Source organism: Schistocerca americana, chromosome 5 (genome assembly GCF_021461395.2).
Source record: "Schistocerca americana isolate TAMUIC-IGC-003095 chromosome 5, iqSchAmer2.1, whole genome shotgun sequence".
In the NCBI taxonomy this organism is placed as follows: Eukaryota; Metazoa; Arthropoda; class Insecta; order Orthoptera; family Acrididae; genus Schistocerca; species Schistocerca americana.
In genome coordinates this window covers 711,795,672-711,816,933 of record NC_060123.1, presented here as the reverse complement: position 1 = coordinate 711,816,933, position 21,262 = coordinate 711,795,672, and positions in this window count along the sequence as shown.

Sequence of the window (21,262 nt, the reverse complement as noted above, 5' to 3'; positions counted from 1 at the left end):
TCAGTATCTCCAGGCTTCTTCCATGTATACGGTCTTCTTTTATGATTCTTGAACCAAGTGTTAGCTATGATTAAGTTGTGCTCTGTGCAGAATTCTAGCAGGCGGCTTCCTCTTTCATTTCTTAGCCCCAATGCGTATTCACCCACTACGTTTGCTTCTCTCCCTTTTCCTACTACCGAATTCCAGTCACCCACAACCATTAAATTTTCGTCGCCCTTCACTATGTGAATAATTTCTTTTATTTCATCATACATTTCTTCAATTTCTTCGTCATCTGCAGAGCTAGTTGGCATATAAACTTGTACTACTGTAGTAGGCGTGGGCTTCGTATCTATCTTTGCCACAATAATGCGTTCACTATGATGTTTGTAGTAACTTGCCCGCATTCCTATTTTCCAATTCATTATTAAACCTACTCCTGCATTACCCCTGTTTGATTTTGTGTTTATAACCTTGTAGTCACCTGACCAGAAGTCTTGTTCCTCCTGCCACCGAACTTCACTAATTCCCACTATATCTAACTTTAACCTATCCACTTCCCTTTTTAAATTTTCTAACCTACATGCCCTAATAAGGGATCTGACATTCCACGCTCCGATCCGTAGAACGCCAGTTTTCTTTCTCCTGATAACAACATCCTCCTGAGTAGTCCCGACCCGTAGATCCTAATGGGGGACTATTCTACCTCCGGAATATTTTACCCAAGAGGACGCCATCGTCATTTAACCATAAAGTAAAGCTGCATGCCCTCGGGAAAAATTACGGCCGTATTTTCCCCTTGCTTTCAGCCGTTCGCAGTACCAGCACAGCAAGACCGTTTTTGTTAATGGTGCAAGGCCCGGTCAGTCGATCATCCAGACTGTTGCCCCTAAAGCGGCTGCTGCCCCTCTTCAGGAACCACACGTTTGTGTGGCCTCTCAACAGTTACCCCTCCGTTGTGGTTGCACCTACGGTACGGCTATCTGTATCGCTGAGGCACGCAAGCTCCCCACCAACGGCAAGGTCCATGGTTCATGGAACACTACAATAGCCAACAACAATGCAAACCAGCCACAGACTACACACAGCACAGCCAGTGATTTTCATACAGAGCGCTACGTGGCGTTACCTATAAAAAAACCTAAACAGCCTATTTACACTGTGTCAAGCAGAACGCAAGTAATACTGTATTCGAACATTACAGGTTTGTTCTTCCTACTCATCCGCTTTAGCTTACAATTTTCCACATTTAGAGCTACCTGCCATTCATCACACCAACTGGAAATTTTGTCTAAGTCGTCTCGTATCTTCCTACAGTCACTCAACTTCGACACCTCACCATACAGTACAGTGCCACCAGCAAGCAGGTGTAGATTGCTGCATGTTTGCCAAATCATTTACGTATACAGAGAACAACAACGGTCCTACGCACCTCCCTGTGGCACTCCTGACGATACCCTAGTCACCGAAGAGCACTAGCCATCGAGAACATCATACTGGGTTCCATTATTTAAGAAGTCTTATAGCCACCTACGTATTTTTTAACTTATTCTGCACGCTCGTACCTTCGTTAACAGCCTGCAATGGGGCACCGTGTCAGATGCCTTCCGGATGTATAGAAATATGGACTCTTCCTGTTGCGCTCCATTCACAGTTCTCAGTATATTATGTGAGAAAATGGTAAGCTGAGTTCGCACAAGTGATTCTTTCTAAAACCATGCGGACTGCTGGACGTAAGCTTCTTAGTCTCAAGAAAGTTTTTATATTCGAACTGAGAATATGTTCAAGGATTCTGCAGCAAACCGGAGATACTGGTCTGTAATTTTGCGGGTCCGTTCTTTTACGTTCCTTATATACTGGAGTCACCTGCGCTTTTTTCCAGTCGCTTGGGTTCAAATGGCTCTGAGCACTAAGGGACTTACCAAAAAAAAAAAAAAAAAAAAAAAAAGGTTCAAATGGCTCTGAGCACTATGGGACTTAACAGCTGTGGTCATCAGTCCCCTAGAACTTAGAACTACTTAAACCTAACTAACCTAAGGACATCACACACATCCATGCTCGAGGCAGGATTCGAACCTGCGACCGTAGCAGTCGCGCGGTTCCGGACTGCGCGCCTAGAACCGCGAGACCACCGCGGCCGGCTGGGACTTAACAGCTGTGGTCATCAGTCCCCTAGAACTTAGTACTACTTAAACCTAACTAACCTAAGGACATCACACACATGCATGCCCGAGGCAGGATTCGAACCTGCGACCGTAGCAGTCGCACGGTTCCGGACTGCGCGCCTAGAACCGCGAGACCATCGCGGCCGGCCCAGTCGCTTGGGACATTGTGCTGGGAGAGAGATGCACTGTCAATGCAAGGTAGGTATGGGACGAATCCCGTGGAGTATTCTTTGTAAAATCGAACTGGGGTTCCATCCGAACATCGTGATTTATTTGTTTTCAAACCTTTAAGTTGTTTCTCTACGCTAAATATGCTTATTTCTATGTCGTTGAAACCTGGTAGTCAAGGGGAGGCAGGATTCGGACACGATTATGGACGGGGCCGTAGTCAGTTACTATTGGTTGCCTTTTACAATTACACACAATCTATTTTAAACCAATAACTCCAATCTCAACAATAAATAAAAACGCCACACGTTATTAATGGAGGAGTAAACAACTGTGTAAATAATAGTGTTTTCAGTGAGTTACAATTTAGCAAACCAGCATTAAATACAGATACAGCAGATAGTGTTTTAAAATCAAGACACTGTGATCTGGACAGAACGTCTTACACGCCAGGAATGGCCATAAATTAAGAATTGTTTAAAACTCGCTGCAACGTACAAATTACAGGTATTTAAATGTTAATGGCTAGTCGCCGCAAGCACAGCAGAAGGCATCAGACGCCAGGAATGGCAGCAAATAAGGTTTTAAAGGCTTACTGCCTTAATACAAATACCAAATTACAGTTTTAATGCAAGTGACCACAATCATGGCTGAAGGATTACACGCCAGGAACGGCAATAATATAAAAAATTTAGAAATCTGCTGTAAAGCAGCAGATACAGTAGCAAAGGTCAATTAAAAAAAAACAAGCAACTGATCATCAAACGGGTGAAATAAGATGGTGGTGAAGATTGTAAGACAATCTATAACATCCACTGAACACTACACTGCTAGATTTATTCGAGAAGGAGACCAGAACTATTAACTAGACATTTATAAACTTTAATATAGGCATTACAAGGTATTGTAATAAATAATACAATAATAAAACACAAGGACCAGTACATAAGTTCCTTAAAGGGTACTGAGGCAGATTATACCCGCAGAAGACGTTACGCTGAACTACTGGCCATCAGACCTCCTTCTAGAACACACATGTATTACAAGAACCAAGGGGTCACAGACGGTGTTCTAGGAATCGACCTCTGAGGAGATCTGGCAACAAACCCCTCCGCGAGCGATGAGATAGGCAGCCAAGAGTTGCATTCACTTCACAAGATGGTAACTCAGACTGGTGGCAGTCTAACGAATGACTAATGATAATGTTGCTGAAGCTACCTGACGTCCGATAAACCAAATGCAACGATGGAACAATAAGCCAAAGCTGGAACCGGTAGTCTGCACTACGTCCCCAGGATATTGTGTTTAGAGCGCCCAGTACGAGAAAGTCACTACCACCAGAGTAGAAGAATCACCAACCGGCCTATAATCAAGAAAGCTGTGAAGACTACACGCCTTACCGGACAGCAGCGGCAAGGCGAGGAAACGTACACTGGCGTTACATACACTAACATCCGGGGCAGGTACCTGGGGTCTTAGCGGCCACCAGGCAAGAAAAACTAGCGCTGGTTGAACTTAACAAATTGTAACAATTTGAACGCAATAAATAGTAATAAGAAGTAGAGGGAAGTTAATCAGATCCGCCTTCCCCAAGCACTCCACTCGCTGCTATTCACCTCGGCGACACTACGAGCAGCAACACGAACCCAAGTCACTGGAGAATCGCGAGATATCACAATAGTAGAGGTTTCTCTACTTGGATAGAAATACACTCATCTTAAATCTTGCTGGATCCAGTTTAGGACGAGGTCCTACACTCTCGTGACCACAGTCCTTCCATCCCATAGTTCATGCGTGCCCAGCGGTCCCAGGGTATTATGGCACTGCGCGTACCTGGCTCCTTATGAGTCCCCGACCGAACTGGCCCACTCTCACGACCCTGAAAAACAATGACGTCGCCCCATAGATAGGGCAACAGTTATTACATATCGATAACCGCCACTGCTGCCACTAGTGGACAGGCAACGCTTCCGAAAGCGAGTGGCCCCCATCGAAACGAGAAGAAGACAAACAACTGAACCATGCAAACTAAACGATGCCGTCTGGCCTCCAACAGAGGGCGGAAATCTACAAACAGCGCCAACGCGACCCGCAGCATGGCTCAGTCGTCTGTATGGGAGTCCGCCCGATGATCACATGACGGTATGTTTGTACCGTTCTCCTTTGTGAACGATTTCTTGAACATGAAATTTAAAACTTCGGCTTTCGTTTTGGTTTCTTCAACTGCCACACCATACAGGTTAACAAGGGACTGAATGGAAGCCTTAGGCCCGCTTAGCGATTTTATTTATGACCATGATTTCCTCCTGTTTCCTGCCAGTTCTTTTGCCAAGGTGTGAAGGTGGTAACTGATGTATGCTTCGCGCACAGATCTTTTCACAGACACACGAATCTTTACTATCCTTCGGGTGTCTTCATTTGTGCGTCCCCTTTTGAACATAGAATGCAACAGCCTCTGCTTCCTCACATCCGCCGAATTTCGTCAACAAACCATGGTGGGTGTTTTCTACACTGAATACACTGCCTAGTCACGTACTTCTCCAGACTACGCCTTACAATCAGCTTAAACTTTACCCATAATTCCTCTGCATCCATCTTACTGGAAATGAGTGATGCCAGTTCGTTGTCTAAGTGAAATGTCAGTAACTGCTTATCTGCTCTGTCTAGCAGAAAAATTTTTCTAGTCTTCTTCACTGATTTAATAATGACATCATGATTGCTAATCCCCAGCCTATTTGTAGCTACAAGGTCTAAGATATTCCCATCGCGTGTGGGCTGCCTAGCTAGCCGCTCAAGACAGTTTTCAGAAAATGTGTTCAAAATTATTTCGCATGACTGTCTATCTGTATCCCCGCACAGTGAATTTATAGACATCCCAGTGTATACTCGGCAGTTTAAAGTTGCCTCCAGCTAGTATTGCATGTTCTGGGTATTTATGCGTTGTTGACCGTAGACTTTCTTTAAACGAGTCTAGAACGGTCACAGCGGAATCGTTTGGCTGGTAAGTACATCCGACAATTAACTTATTCCCATATCTTCCGACATTTTCCAAGTATACCTCCTACTCTTGTGTTTCTTGAACAGAATATTCGCTATTACTAGCTGAAATTTATTGCAGAACTGAATTAGTCTTTCTACTCTCTCGTACTTACTGTCAAGCCCGTATTCTCCCGTAACTCTTTCTTCTACTCCTTCCGCTACAATCGCATCATGGGTATTACATTTTCGTCTTCCTTTAGGTACTGAACTACGCGTTCAATATACTTTCTATCATTTCATCTTCTGCTTGGGACTTCGGCATGTATACCTGATCTATTGTTGTCGGTGTGCGTTTGCTGCCAATTATGATAAGAACAACTCTGTCACTGAACTGTTCACAGTAATTCACTCTTTGCCCTACCTTCGTATTTATAACGAATGCTACTCCCGTTATACCATTTTCTGCTGCTGTTGATATTATCCTATACTGGTCTAACAAGAAATCATTGTCTTTCTTCCACTTCACTTCACTGACGCCCACTACATGTAGAGACTGGCCATTTCTCTTTTCAGATTTTCTGGTCGGGAAACCACGTTTAAGCTTCTGCCATTCCACGCCCCGACTTGTAGAACGTTATTCTTTCGTTGGTTATTCAATCTTTTGTTCAAGGTCACCTCCTCATTGGAGCTCCCTCCCAGAGTTCCCAGCGGGAGCCTATTAGTGAATCTTTTGCGAATGGAGATATCATTGAGCCGTGGTAAATTTTGCTGTTTTGAAGAGCGCGCCGCAGAGCCCATAGTGTGAAGCAGTCGCCCTCCGTTTCTGGCGGTGGCGCCGCTGTGGCAATCGAAGGTTTGGTGTCTCCCTCTGGTGGGAAAGAGGAAAGGTTGCCTGTTCACGTGCATTTAAGGTGCGCTATGAACTCGCCAGGGGCAGTTGGTCAGTCGGAGTGAGGCTAGGTCAGTCTCGCGTCACCAGTTGCTGGTCTGTCTCTCGTTCGCTTTTGTGCGGCAGTTAGTGTCTGTCTGTCGTCGGAGTGCGAGTATGTCTGTGGTTTGGATCAAACTAGAAAATGAGAGTCTTGCCACTCCGCCAGTAACAGAACTCAGCTAGTAGTGGTCCGGTCGGGGCTGAGTTCCTGCATCTGAGTCTGCTCGTTAGGCCACCAGTCTGCTCGAGTTGGTCGGGTAATGGTCATTGCCGGTTGGATCGGTCGGTTGGTCGGTCGCGCACTCAGAGAAGATGACTTGTCCGCCTTGAGCGTCGGCGCATGTGAGGTCGCCACGTGAGTCCAGTGGACTGCGTCTTATAGAAAGGGGTAGTGGCTTCGCGGTCGACACGAGAGCAACAGGAGTCAAACCATGACATCGGTCTGGCCGGTGCAAGCTGCGACGCCGTGAAACGGGAGATCGGTGCGGCTTCCTGCGTCCGTTGCAGCGGCTGGCAGCGGACGGTTCGGGAGAGCGTTGGGGGTGCTACGCCAGGTCTTCGCCAGAAATCTCAATTTATTAGAAGTTAATTGACTGGAGATATGTTGTTTCATTTACTTGTTAAATTCTACTTGCTTTCTTGGTGACGTCACCAACCGCTTTGTTTTGGGGTCGTCCCACCATTCTTCTCCGTTTGCTCACCCGCGGGTAGGTGGTTATTTATGAATTGGGTGGTCCGTTTTTCCCTTGTGGAGTAGGGGCGGATTAGAGCAATCTGCGGTTCGGGTTGTTCAGTAATCCCCCTGTCAATCTGGCATGCCTTAATAGCTGCCTCTGTCATGTTTGTCGGATTCGGTGTTAACGAATTTATTGCTTAGGGTGTTAAGGCCGAATTCCTGAAACATGTTTTTATCTTGCCTATCATCTTGAGAGGCGGTATATGTGTAGTGTAGAGCATGTTTTTATATTTTATGTAAGACTTTATTTCTTGGATTTTTATTTAAATGGTCATTTTAGTATGTAAAGTTGCCAACCTTAAGAGTTTTCTTTTAAAAACAAGTTGCACTTTCGGTGGCAAGTAAATTTTTTAATGTTATTGTTTTGTACCATTTCCATCCCTCCTACGGGGTGCATAGTTTATGTGTTTGTGTGAGTTGTTAAAACTTTTAGTTTAAAGTGATCTGGTGTGTTGCAGATTTGCACCGGTGTAGTCTTTCAGAGGGTGTAGTGAGCGATCGTGACTACGGCCGTGTTGAAAGGGAGCGGCAAGCTTCTCAGCCCGTAAGCTCATACTATCAAAAAAGTTTGTTATTTCTGCCTCTGAATAAATTGTAACTTGATATTTAGAGGGTGCTTTCTGATTATAATTTTTAAATCTGTTTTTTTTTTTTTTAAATAAAGAGAATGGGTTTTAAGGAATAAAATTTACATTTGTTGAAACAAATTTCTTTTCATCAGTTACGCACTGGCAACTACTTCCACGCTCACATAGTGTGATTAAATCTGTTAATGTTCTTGATGAATCACTAGTAAACAAAGTAAATTCTTTAAGGAAAGATTTTTAAAGTAAATCCATGACACTTTTCTAGTTACATGCCACACATCCTGTTGATACACTTTATGTGTCTTCAATAGAACGGTTTCCATTGCCTCGTGTATCACTGCTGATCCTCGCACCTGTCGTGGGCAGTTTCCCACCCGATGGGCAAGAGGGTGCCATGGCACTAAACTACCACTACCTGTGCTCGTCCACTTCACAACACAGCTGGGAGCCGACTGCTTACTTGGAAGATGTACTGACCACTACGTCAGCATAGCGTTGGGGCTATCACAGCTACTCGTACTACCGTACTCCAGTGCCCTCGGTAACGGAAACTTACGTTCACACCTTCAGCCAATTTTACCCTTCTTAAACCGTCAGTAATGCCGAGGCTATCTGACACTGGAACAGCACCCCAGCTCCATACATAATGTGGAAACCCTGCCTCTACCTTAGGCTCAGGTGATCTATTGAAGTTTGGTGTTAGTACATCTGCCTAGTAAGCAGGAGTATCGAGTCCCAGCTGTTGCACAAATTTTAATTAATTTTTGTAGCTTTTATCGTTACCGAATTTAAAGTTGAGAGTCATATGTGTGGTGTCACTACACTTGCTAGGTGGTAGCCTTTAAATCGGCCACGGTCCGTTAGTATACGTCGGACCCGCGTGTCGCCACTATCAGTGATTGCAGACCGAGTGCCGCCACACGGCAGCTCTAGTCTAGAGAGACTCACTAGCGCTCGCCCCAGTTGTACAGCCGACTTTGCTAGCGTTGGTTCACTGTCTACATACGTTCTCATTTGCAGAGACGACAGTTTAGCCTAGCCTTCAGCTACGTCATTTGCTACGACCTAGCAAGGCGCCATATTCAGTTACTATAAGAGCTATCTTCAAGAATGTATTCTGAAGAGATAAAATTGTGAATCACGTACCGTCAAGAGCGACGTTCGTCATTAATGGATTAAAGTTAAGCATCAAACTAATTACGTCCGCATTCTGAATTCTAATTCCTTGTCATGTTCCAGGCCTCACGTCAGTATAGTTCTTCCCTCCTTACGCCAGCCTGCTTGAGCTAAAACGCGTGCATTTCGGCCTCCTCTAGTAACCCGGTGTTGGCTCTTCTGTTAACACAAAAATAAGTCTCCAGGAGAATGTAATTCCATCAGATCAATAGATCACCTACACCTTAGGTACAGGCGGGATATCCCCATTATGTACAAAACTTGGGTGCTATTCTAGTGTTGCAGAACTTCAGCAATACTTACGATTTAAAAAAGCAAAAATGGGCTAACGGTGTGTTGTGTTAGGGGGTACATTGTACTAGGGTAGTTCATGCAGTTGTGGTAGGCACAACGCTACGTTGATGTAGTGAATAGCACATATGCCTAATAAATAAGAAGCCCGGGTTCAAGTCGCTGCTGTAGTACAAATTTTAATTCATTGCTTCAGCTTCTGTCCTGATTTTCAAAGAATGAGTTAAATTATTAGGACCACAGCTCTGCATTAAGAGTGGATCTTAAAAAATTTTCTATTGTTCTGCCTAATGGTATTGGTTTCATTAACTATGACAGGAAAATCAAGGAGAAATGTGTATATATGATTCATTCGATAACTGGCACGTTAAATATTGAGGAAGTAAAACGTTCATTACAAATAGTTCTGAATCAAGTCATATATAGCTGCTGAAATTAATGACAAGAAATAACTGTTGGCAAGGTTCTAAGATGAACGGAGTAGTAATTTGAATAGGCCATTTTCCTCCAATCTGTATCGTGTCGTGAAGTTAAACAGCAAGTACACAAATGATTGCAAGTCGAAGGATGACAGCAAAAGAAACAAGTATGTTAACTGGAGCAGAGCGAACAGTTGGTGGTTTTCTACTTCGATAAACGTAAAGAGCTAACACGCCCATCCAGTCCCGCCATGCTATTGCTGCAATGTGTTCTTACCGGAGTCGGAGGTGACAAGCTTTGAACTTTAATAGCATCATTCGACGGCGCCCTCCGTCTCTCCTCAGAGTCCAGATCTCAAGTTTTCCTTCCCCACCTACAGAGGGCAGTGTCCTCTTTCATCTCCCCATATAGATTCCGTCTTCTTGTATGTCCCTCAGATGAGTCTCTAAACGCACCTCCTCTCGACATAGCACCTGTTTTCGTGCACTTAATTTTTTTTGACCAATCATTAAATTCACCAGCAACACAGATGTGCTGTAATGTTTCCCATCCTCCCTTCTAAAGCTCAGTGAAACTAATGTCCCAGCCAGTTGTGCTACTGTCCCTCGCAGTCTAAAAAGTGGGACTCCGGACTTACGTCACAAGCCATCTGACAGTGAAGAATTTTCCCGCTGGTGCCGTTTCATCGCCGTGGGAAAACAAAACGAGAAAAATAGTTTTACCTCCATGTCGTTGGATTGGTGGGCCATCAACAATGCAGTAATGAGTCAATCTGAGTGGCGTTTTGGGTACATTTTCTAGTGATGGCATCTCTGGCCAGAACTTATGTTTTTACGAACATAGTGATGCTGACGCAACTTCTTTGAAATTCCTCACCACCGGGAAGGTTTTTCTCGTTAACTTAAGGGTGAATAGTACGGCTCCCAAGTTAGGCTGGAGTAAGATTAGCGGTGGGGGAAGGGGGTTGCATTTCAACTCTGTGGCTGCATCCCCACGTACCGTCCCCAAGCACTGGCTGCCTGTAATCCCGCGACTGCCTGCTGTCTGCAACACTGGGGTGCATAGCGCCATTCCTCTGCTCTCCCTTAGCTCTCCAGTTGAAAGCCCATCGTATTCTACATCCAACTGTGGCCACAACTCGCTCTCCACTGTCATCTTCCCGCCCTCCTATACACCTTATTGTTACAACATGTAGAAGATCCAGTCGGAATATACACTGAAAAGCTAAAGAAACTCGTACACCAGCTTAATCTGCCTAATATCGTGTAGGGCCCCCGCGAGCTCACAGAAGGGTCGCAGCATGACGTGGCGTAGACTCGACTAATGTCTGAAGTGCTGCTGGAGGGAATTGACGCGTTGAATCCTGCAGGGCTGTCCATAAATCCATATGTGCACGAGGGGATGGAGATCTCTTCTGAACGGCACGTTGCAAGACGTCCCATATATACTCAATAATGTTCATGTTTGGGGAGTTTGGTGGCCAATGGAAGTTTTTTAACTCAGAAGAGGGTTCCTGGAGCCAGGCTGTAGCAATTCTGGACGTGTAGGGTGTCGCATTGTCCTGCTGGAATCACCCAAGTCCGTCGGAACGCACAATGGACATGAATGGATGCTTGTGATTAGAGAGGAGCCTTACGTAAGTGTCACCTGTCAGAGCCGTATCAGGAGTCCCATATTACTCAAACTCCACATGCCCCACACCATTACAGAGTCTCCACCAGCTTGAAAAGTCTGCTGCTGATACGCCTGTAATTTCGCACCTTACAAGATCTCATCTACATATTTTGCCATGATCTACAACCAGAATTAGGTATCATTTGATGGCTTATACATCGTACATATGAATATTGAAAGAGACTGACATTGTCACATACGCCTTGTAAATAATTGTTAAAGTTTTGCATGAAAGGTGACGGAGTGTCTTTAGTTTCAGGACGGCGTAATGAATGATTGCTTGTACTAGTAGAGGTTCGAAAGCCAGTGGCGATGAAACGGCAGGCGGAACTCAAGCCCTGGATGGAAGGCCTGCACAGGTTTGTTGGTCCTGCTTAATAAACACAGGACATTGGGGCACCTGAGTGCTGGAGCACAATAGAGTCGCGGCCAGCCGGTTTTGCAGCGCGATTGGAACGATAACCGGGAACCCTGCAAATCTTGGACGCAGCTGAGAGGAAGAGTCGCCTCGGAAATTGCGAAGGCTGGGTTATTTCCAAGGATTTTTACTCAGAAGTGTACCAATGTAGGAGTACAGGTGTTCCCTCGCAAACTTTGTGCCCTAGATGACAAAAGACTAAAATATTGTTGATCGGCATTCGGATGAATGTGTAGAGAGGGAGAATAATCCGGGGTTTCGAGAATATGGCCGGCCGGAGTGACCGTGCGGTTCTAGGCACTACATTCTGGAGCCCAGCGACCGCTACTGTCGCAGGTTCGAATCCTGCCTCGGGCATGGATGTGTGTGATGTCCTTAGGTTAGTTTGGTTTAATTAGTTCTAAGTTCTAGGCCACTCAGAAGTGAAGTCGCATAGTGCTCAGAGCCATTTGAACCATTTGAGAATATGATTCGCGTTCTGTAGTTACGAGAGAGGGGAGCCGAGTCTTGCTGGGAAGACAGCAGTGGAAAGGAAGAGGTCTTCCGTTTTGAGCGCCCGTGTGTGGCGGTCGCTCAGTATCAGCTTTGTTGGTAGAGGTGGACTTGCTGTCTTTGCTCTCAGGAGAGTTTATAGTTAGAACAGTTAGGCACTGTTGCGAATTCTGGACTTTGCCTCCAGGATGGAAGTCGTCGTTCAGTACACAGCATTCAGTGATTGAGAGCACTTCTGCCTAACCTTATGCTGAGACGTTACTTGAACTCCGTCATTGTGGATGGGAGTTTCATTTATCGTCTGTAGAACACAGAGTGGAGAAGACAGTTTCAGAGTATATTAGTCAGAGGACCGCCTTCTGCAGTCCTAGTGTTTGAAACTGTTTTATTTTGTGGGTGGAGTCTTCAATCGTCGCAGACGTGAATAAGAACCATCACTCTGACGAACCGGACGCAGTGCATACGGTGATATTGCTAATTGCTTCGGCTTATTAGGGCTATAAAGCTGAACAGCTGTGATCGCGCTTGTTTGTTTCCACCGAGGTTCCACACCACCGTAGATCATCTTTGAAGGTAGCGTCTTCTAGTGTCTGGTTCGTAGATGATATCAGTCATTTCGCGTTATTCATATTATATCGCGTGGCCATAAAAGCGGCAGAATTGGGCAATTGATCAGCAGTTTGTTAGGAAATATAGATATTTGTAATAAGGGATTGTTTTTTAATCTAAAATAAATGTATAATACGGAACAACGTTTATTATTTACTAGCTTTAGTTGCCTTAATCATTCATTTAAGTTGAGGTTGCAATTTATATGTTAAAGAGCATTAAGAGATCCTAAGATCTGCTTCAGGGGTCATCACACAGGGCTAAATCGTCATTTTAGCGTTCAATATTTTTCCGTTGCGCACATGCATTTTATACCCGCCTGGAGTAGCATCTTGGACACGTACAGGTCCATCCTCTCGGTACAATTTGAAACGAGGCTCGTCCGAGCATCCAACACGTTTCCAGTCATCAACAGTGCAATGTCGGTGTTGACGGACCCAGACGAGGCGTAAATCTTTGTGCCATGCACTCATCGAGGGTACTCGAGTGGGCCTTCGGCTCCTAAAGCTCATGTCGATGATGTTTCGTTGAATGGTTTGCACGCTCACACTTGTCGATGGCCCAGCGCTGAAATCTGAAACAAATTACGGAAGGGTTGCACTTCCCTCACGTTGAACGATACTCTTCAGCCGTCGTGGGTCCCGTTCTTGCAGGATCTTTTTCCGGCCGCAGCGATGTTTGAGATTTGATGTTTTGCCGGATTTCTGATATTCAAGGTACACTCGTGACATGGTCGCACGGGAGAATCCCTCGCTAACTCGGACATGCTGTGTCCCATCGCTCGTTCGCCGACTATAGCACCAAGTGAAATTCACTTAAATCTTGGTAACCTGCCATTGTAACAGCAGTAACCGATCTAACAACTGCAGCAGACAGTTACATTATATAGGCTTTGCCTACGGCTACGAAGTATTCTGCCTGTTTACATATCTCTACTTGAATACACATGTCTAAACCAGTTTCTTCGGTGTAAAAGCCAAGAGAATTAGTACTGGCAGTGAAATGACTTCCATATTCCTCATTTAAATACCAAATGCAACTATCAGATTTACTTGCCATGAACATGCTAATTCATTCCAAGGATGTTTTATTGCTGATGTTCTGAGAGCGTGCTTTCCTGAGGAGAGTCGGCACGTATTGTGGTTCCTCTACGTATATCTAGGGAAAGGACCGTGGAGATGCGAGCCGACAAGAAGGCTTTTGGGCAGTTGTTTTTCTGGGAACTATTATAGACTGGAAAAGGCAAAGGAGTAAGCGACAGACGTAAACAAAGTACCTTCCGCCACACACCGCAAGAGCTGGCCGTTGTGGCCGAGCGGTTCTAGGCGCTTCAGTCTGGAACCGCGGGACCACTACGGTCGCAGGTTCGAATCCTGCCTCAGACATGGATGTGTGTGATGTCCTTGGGTTAGTTAGGTTTAAGTAGTTCTAAGTTCTAGGGGACTGATGACCTCAGATGTTAAGTCACATAGTGCTCAGAGACATTTGAACCAACACACCGCAAGGCAGGTTGAGGCGTATGGATGTGGACATAGGAGTAGGCGTATGTGCTAGATACTGGGCCGTTCTTACTGATTTCACCTTATTGATATATTAACTAACACGTTCCCCGTCACTACGTTCTCACCCATAATCGCTGCGAATCAAACGTCGCTTTGCTCGAGATTCCATGATGGGAAACCTGTCGAGGACAAACTTTAATGTTTTCCCATAGTCGTATGGCCCGTATCTGCCTCTTAAGTGTGGATACACCGGCAGGAACCCAAACACTTCCTTCTGCACATTAAATAACAGAAATAAAGAAAAAATGGCACGATATTGACCAAAAGAAGTTGTGGTGTTTCATGATTCTCAAAAGAAAATGAGGGAACATTGGAAATTGATTACGCTTCTGGACAACATTTTGACGAACTTCTGATAATTCCACATAACAGCGAATTCTCCATCATTCCACTTCGTTGCCCATCTCGTGATGTTGGATACGAATTCCGTGCCTTCTCTCACTTACGTGGAATCTCGCTTTTACATCGTTGGTTCTCTATGCTGCGGCCACGTCGGTGACATACTGTGTTCCCTGACTTCATATTACACTAACGTCAGCGCTGGCAACTTCAGTCAGTATTAGTCTACCTGTATTTACGAGTAGGTGTAATGTATTGCTATTTTCTAATTCTTTCAGTGGTGCTTGTGGTGCTAGAATCCGGGGCAAGGTATACTCTCACGTGATGTCCGTTGTGATCCGCGATCGTTTAGAGTTCCTTCCAATGATTTTAAATTTGCTGAATGATTATCTGGAACATTGTGACCAGATCCATAACAGCGTATGGCGTGCGTATCGTAACAATTTGCTCGTTTCGAAACTCGCGTAAGTCAGTTCTGGCCCGTATCGTCACTAGATTGGTTCTCCATCCATCACTGCTTCGCTTACTGCGTCACGTGACATCAACGCCATGAGATGACACTGCATCTCGCGGGTGCAATGGTCATGTTTTCTCCTACATTTATTTTGTAGTTATCGCTGTTATTGAAAAGACATGGCTGTTTATCCATTCATTGCAGTTCTTGTTCCTTCAAACGGCAATAATTGCGCAGTTCGTTGCTTGTAACGTCTCTCTGCCTACGACACCACTAGGCACCTCTCTACATCAGCGTCTCCTCTTTCAAACCTATCTACGGGAATACCACTGTACAGAGTGGACTGGAAGTCCCCGTACCAGGTAGTGCAGAATGCTAATTGATTTGATTTGTTTCAGGACAAGTATGTAAGTGAATACACCGGTATGTTCCCCACGCCTCCATCATGCTGTGAACACGTATACATACGCCCCCACGTTCTTCATGGCCGGTGTTGAATTGCGAAATGCATCCTCAACAGCTTTGCCAAGTTCTTCGTTTGTAGCATAACTACGTGCAGATACATTCACCTTTCTGACTCCCCATATCGAAATGTAAAGTGTGCTGTGGTTAGGACGTCTTGGTGGCCATTTGAAGGGGGCTGGTGTTGCTGACCAAACACGACCTATCCGTCGTCCTGGAAAGTGTCCAAACCCCACACTGCAGGAGCTTACTGAGCAGGCGCTTCGTCCGTCTGCAACCACGTGCGTCCTCCGAGCCCCTTTCCTCAACAGGAGGTATTACCGTTGTTTTTATATTGTGTAAATAATTTGTGCCACTCACGGTCCTCTCAAGAAAGTGCGATCGAAGCAGTTGTTGTGATGTCGTCGCTGCCCGTATCATTACGTGAGCCGTTTTGCTGTCTAAGTCGATGGTCCAAACGGCAACATTCCTAGCACGTGAGGTCTGATAAATGGCACATTCGTCTGAAGACATAACCTCGATCGGTTCACTGCGGTTTTAAATTGAGTTAAGGAAGCACAGCATGCTAAATCGCACTCGCTCCTGTCACTGTCCGAAAACTCGTTTACGAACGTCCATGGAAAACGTCTCTTTTCTTATGGTCTCGCATTGTTGTCCTCCACATAGCTAGTTCGGAAGCACGTTTGCTTATCGACTTAATATAAGATTGTTCAATGGAAGCAGGGACTTCGGCACATGTCTCTTCTCGCATCTTCCTCCTTCCATTCCACGGCCTGTCTTTAACACTGCCAAAAGCAAAAGCACGTCTTCCCCAATAAAGAATAGTTGCCTTTCGCGATGGAGCCTTATTAAATCGTTACTGGAAGGCTCCCATAATCTGACTTATTTTCTGTCCTGTGTGCTGCCATTCGTGCACACACACAAACTTGCCACTGAGCCCTCCTCGACAATATTACTACACATCAGCTAACTTATTATGACCACCGACTTAGTATCGATGTAATCCCGTCCAGGCGATAGCAGCGTCCCCTGACTGCGCCTTACTGCTGGTCAGTGCCTGTAGTATCAGTGGGCACGCTGTCCGTTTGTAGAGTGTGGAAGGCGCTCGATCTGTCTGAGTTTGGCCGAGCGCAGATTGTGACGGCCCTGAGGAGCATTTCGGAAACTGCACGACTTGTGCTGTGGTGAGTGTCTTCAACACTTGGAGAAACCAAGGTGAAACCACGTCCAGGCGTCGTGCGGTTGGGTGGCCAACCCTCATTACACACGTCGGGCATAGTAGGCTGGGCAGACTGGAAAAAAGGACAGCCGACGATCTGTGACGGAACTAACATCTGATTTTAATGTTGGGCAAAGTGTGTCTAAACGCAAAGTCCACCGAACACTGATAACGATGGGTCTCCTCCCCCAACGACCCATGCATGTGCCAATGCAACTACGACAGAAATGGGAACGTGTCTGTCGGCAGTAGATGTTGGAACAGTGCCAGAGTAATGCACGGTCTGATGAATCCTGATAGTTTCTTCTTCATGCTGCTGGAAGTGCGCGAATCCGTCGTCTTTCGGGACCGAGACTAGCTGCCGGCATAACCATTATTCTCTGGGGAACATTCAAGTGGGCATCCATGTGTCCAGTGGAGCTCGTGCAAGACACCATGACTGCCAAAGAGTATCGTACACTGGTTGTAGACCACTTACACCTCTTCTTAACGATCATGTTTCGCGACGGTAGTGGCATTTTTCAACGAGATAATGCATCATGTCACAAGGCCAGGAGTGTGACGGAGTGGTTCGAGAAAGTGGTGAGTTTCAGCTGATGTAATGGCCCCCCAACTCGCCAGATCTGAACCCGATGGAATACATCTGAGATGTGACTGATCATGGAGTCAGAGCTCATCACCCCCTCTTCCGAATTTACGGGAATTAGGTGACTTGTGTGTGCGGATGTGGTGCGAACTCCCTCCAGCGACCTACCAAGGCGTCATTGCTTCCATGCCACGACACGTCGCCCTGTTATCCATTCCAAAAGTGGACATACGGGCTATTAGGTACGTGGGCATAGCTTTGCCTGATCAGCATTTCAACTGCCGCAGCTACAAATGAATACCCGACTGTGACAGCGGCTGCGAAAATATGGAACTTTGAAGTCTAACAGGTGATTCCGACAGCTGATAAGGATAACATAACTACCAAAGTTCATGACAATATTTGCCATTAAACAGGCTACTCTTGTAAAAGAACACACAGCTGTCTTTATTAGTGATTGGAAGATAAGTGTGTGAAATTTGCTTTCCTGTTACTACCGTGACTATAACAATGTTATGCAGTCCTCCTTATGTGAACAGAGAGTCGTGAGCGTCCGCACGTTCTGTAGAGACACAACAGATCCTCACTGCAGATGTCTATTCGGTGTCCTCTGACACACAGCAGTATGTGAAGGAGGCCGTTGCTGGCGCCACCAGCGCCCGCCACTAGACTGGTGCCATGGCCCTTATAGCACGTCCGCCCGCGCGCCTGCCCGCTAAGTTCCAGAAGGCGCCGCGTGGCGGCGTGGTGGCGCGCGGAGGCCGGCAGCTGTTTCACGGCGTGGCGCCTGCCGCCGGTCTTGCATGCCGGGAAAACTTGGCCCGTAACTTGGCGGCACGCCGCCGTCACGCGATGCCTCGCCGGCAGCCTCACGTCGTCCGATGAAACACTCACCACCCGCCTGTTTTATGACAGGACGCTTCCACCGACAGCAGCTCACAGCCGAACCGTACCCTTATTGTGGATAATTAGCCCTTCAGGAAACAGGCTTAAAGTGCACAACGTTCCTGCAGCTACTAATACGTCAACTTTGCAGTGTTAGCGACACCCGCCCTTGCATAAATAAAACAGGAAGAACGAGCCAAAACCGATACTGTGAAACAAAACAAATATTCTCAAATGAGACGAACAGTATCAACGTGTAGTAATAACAATTCTACTTTGGAATGACTAGAAACAGTTACACTCAGCGAGTAACACCTCGATCGAATTCTACATAGCAGTAGCAGTCAATTTACAAGAGACGTTTTCGAATACAAGAAGATGACGCTTTCGGGGCATCATCGAACATCTTGGATAGTGTGGCACATGTGATAGAAATTGCGGGAAGTTTGAACCATGGCACTGTTACAACAAGAAGGAGAAACACAAACGCAGATTCCGCTAAGCCGCTGACATCTGCATCACCACGCCAACCGCCGACGCTTCCTCTGGGTATGGCTCAGGGGTACCGATTCACAGCTGCAGTCATTCTACAAGATCCACAATTCACACTACAGACGTAAACATAGAACACTCACCTGAGGTTCCTGGATTGTATGACACATAAATTAATATATGAAATCACTGTGAACTCTGTAATCAGTACATGTGTTTCCTATCAATGCAAAATTCTGCAGGTATGATTACTTTCTGTGTAAACATAGTAATAGGAACTGATTCTCTGTAGTAGTATATAACACGTACAATGCCACCACAACCAATGGACTCTAATTGACTTTAATGCTACCAAGTCACATGTGGCAATGTACGTCTGACATTCTAGTTTATGAATGTTTTGTAGTTTAGCTGTAGAAGTCGTGGGAGACGAGTCAATCTGAGAACATCACTGGTTCGTAGGAGTAGCAAATGATAAATTCATTTTACTGTCATTCTTTAAATTTGGTGTAAAAAATTTTGAGGTAGGTAGATATGGACAATTCGGTACCTTTAATTGAGCGCCTACTGAGGATAAGTAGGCTAAAAGAAACTGAACAGGATTGTATTATATACTCCAGTAAAGTACTGTAGAAAATTTCATATCTGTATAGTCTTTTCTACGACCTGCTATTGTAAACTAGACAGCCGGTCATGTTAATGTAGAAAATAAATAAGTTAATAAAGTCGATAGTGGTAAAAAAACAGCAGTTAATTAAAGTGTACAAATACACACTGTTAATAAACGATGGAGGTCCTAATTGCACAAATATGAATTTCATTTGCGGGCTACACATTCAACACGTCTAAGTTAAAACAGATAAATAAAACTTCTCAAAAAGACCACCTCAATAAAACGTAAAATACTATTGTATCAAACATATTTTGAGTCAACGATGTATGAAATGCGTATTGACAAACTTAGACATCAGTCAAGTTTTAGGCAATATCGGTAAATCTCCCCCCCCCCCCCGCCCTCCCCCTCCCACGTACCTCCCATGTATAAAGCAATTTAAGCTTTCTTATTACTTTACAGATGAGTTAACGTATTAAATGTCTGACTTTAAATTTTAAAAAAGGTTTGAAATTGTGTTTGTTGTAGCCCGCCAAGTACTCTCGTTGGCAGACACTGGTTGAGTATTACATGGGTACTGGCACTGCGTTTTACGCCAAAGCTCGTTTTTCAGGTCTTTCTGTGTTTATGTGCCATAGGACGATGTAATTTTGCGGTTACGTTCAGTTGTATGTGTGGATCTGTCTGCAAAATTTGTTGTGAATGGAATTAGTAGTGAAAAAGTAATAAACAGAAGTGCCATGCCTCTTGCTGAACTTCAAGTGCATGAAAACTGAGAATGTAGTAGGCAGTAAAGGTTCTCCCTTTCGTAATTTTGTAGTGTGTCAGCGAGAAAAGAATTCGCCATTGTTTGAAACTGTGTGTAGAGTATGTTGGAAGTCGCTGAGTGCTCTCTCACTCAAATACAGGACGAAAATATTCTGGGTAATTCGCGCGCCACCATTTACGCTGCCACAGTTTGTAGCAGTAATACTTCACTTACTGTATTGAACCATTAACATAGGATTATGTCACTTAAAGAGCAGGTTATGACAGCATTTTAAACTTTTAAACTCAGCAGACAATTATATTAAATACTGAAAACCAAATTTTTGTTGCCACTGGAAGCAACGTGGAACTTTAACTGTGCACTGCGAACCCAGTTAGCAGTTTGGTTCCGTAGACGTCTGTTACAAATAGTTTTGTGAGCGGACCACTCTTCTGTTGCTCAAAATTTTGTAATTTTAAATTTGCATGGGTATCGTTGGTCCACTCTTCCCAGTTGTTAATTCTCCTTCATTTCGTAGTAACGTCTATTGTGTCGATCAGGTTGTGATCCTGTTCTTCCTCTCTCATTGTTTCACTTCTAATTATCTCTATCGTGCTATACGGTGTTCCACTATTCTAAGAAGCTTCTTTTCTTGAACCTATGTATTCATCTGAGCTGAGGACTCAGCTTATATGAGCGTAGGGAAAGCCATCATACTACCATCATATTAGTTAACATTATTAATACCCCTTTATGTGTTTACTGTCTCAAACTACAGCTAATTGTTCTGTCTATGAAATCACATTTGTTCACTTTTTTTCGACGTCCTAAGTAAAGTCATAAGTTACCTAACAATGCCAGGTACCTCAGATATTTTACTTCTTACATACGGAAGGACGACGGTTCAATCCCGTCTCCGGCCATCCTGATTTAGGTTTTCCGTGATTTCCCTAAATCGTTTCAGGCAAATGCCGGGATGGTTCCTTTGAACGGACACGGCCGATTTCCTTCCCAATCCTTCCATAACCCGTGCTTGCGCTCCGTCTCTAATGACCTCGTTGTCGACGGGACGTTAAACACTAACCACCACCACCACCACTTCTTACATAGTTTCATCTTTAACTAACAAGCTCTCTGAGCTTATTTCCTGTATTCCTTAGGAACACCATTGTCTTATTTTCTTACGAGTCATGCATATTCTTCGTGTATTTAGCTGCGAATATTTATTTTATTATCAGATAAAGCAAAGGCCTCTGTATTTCAGTACAACGAAACAG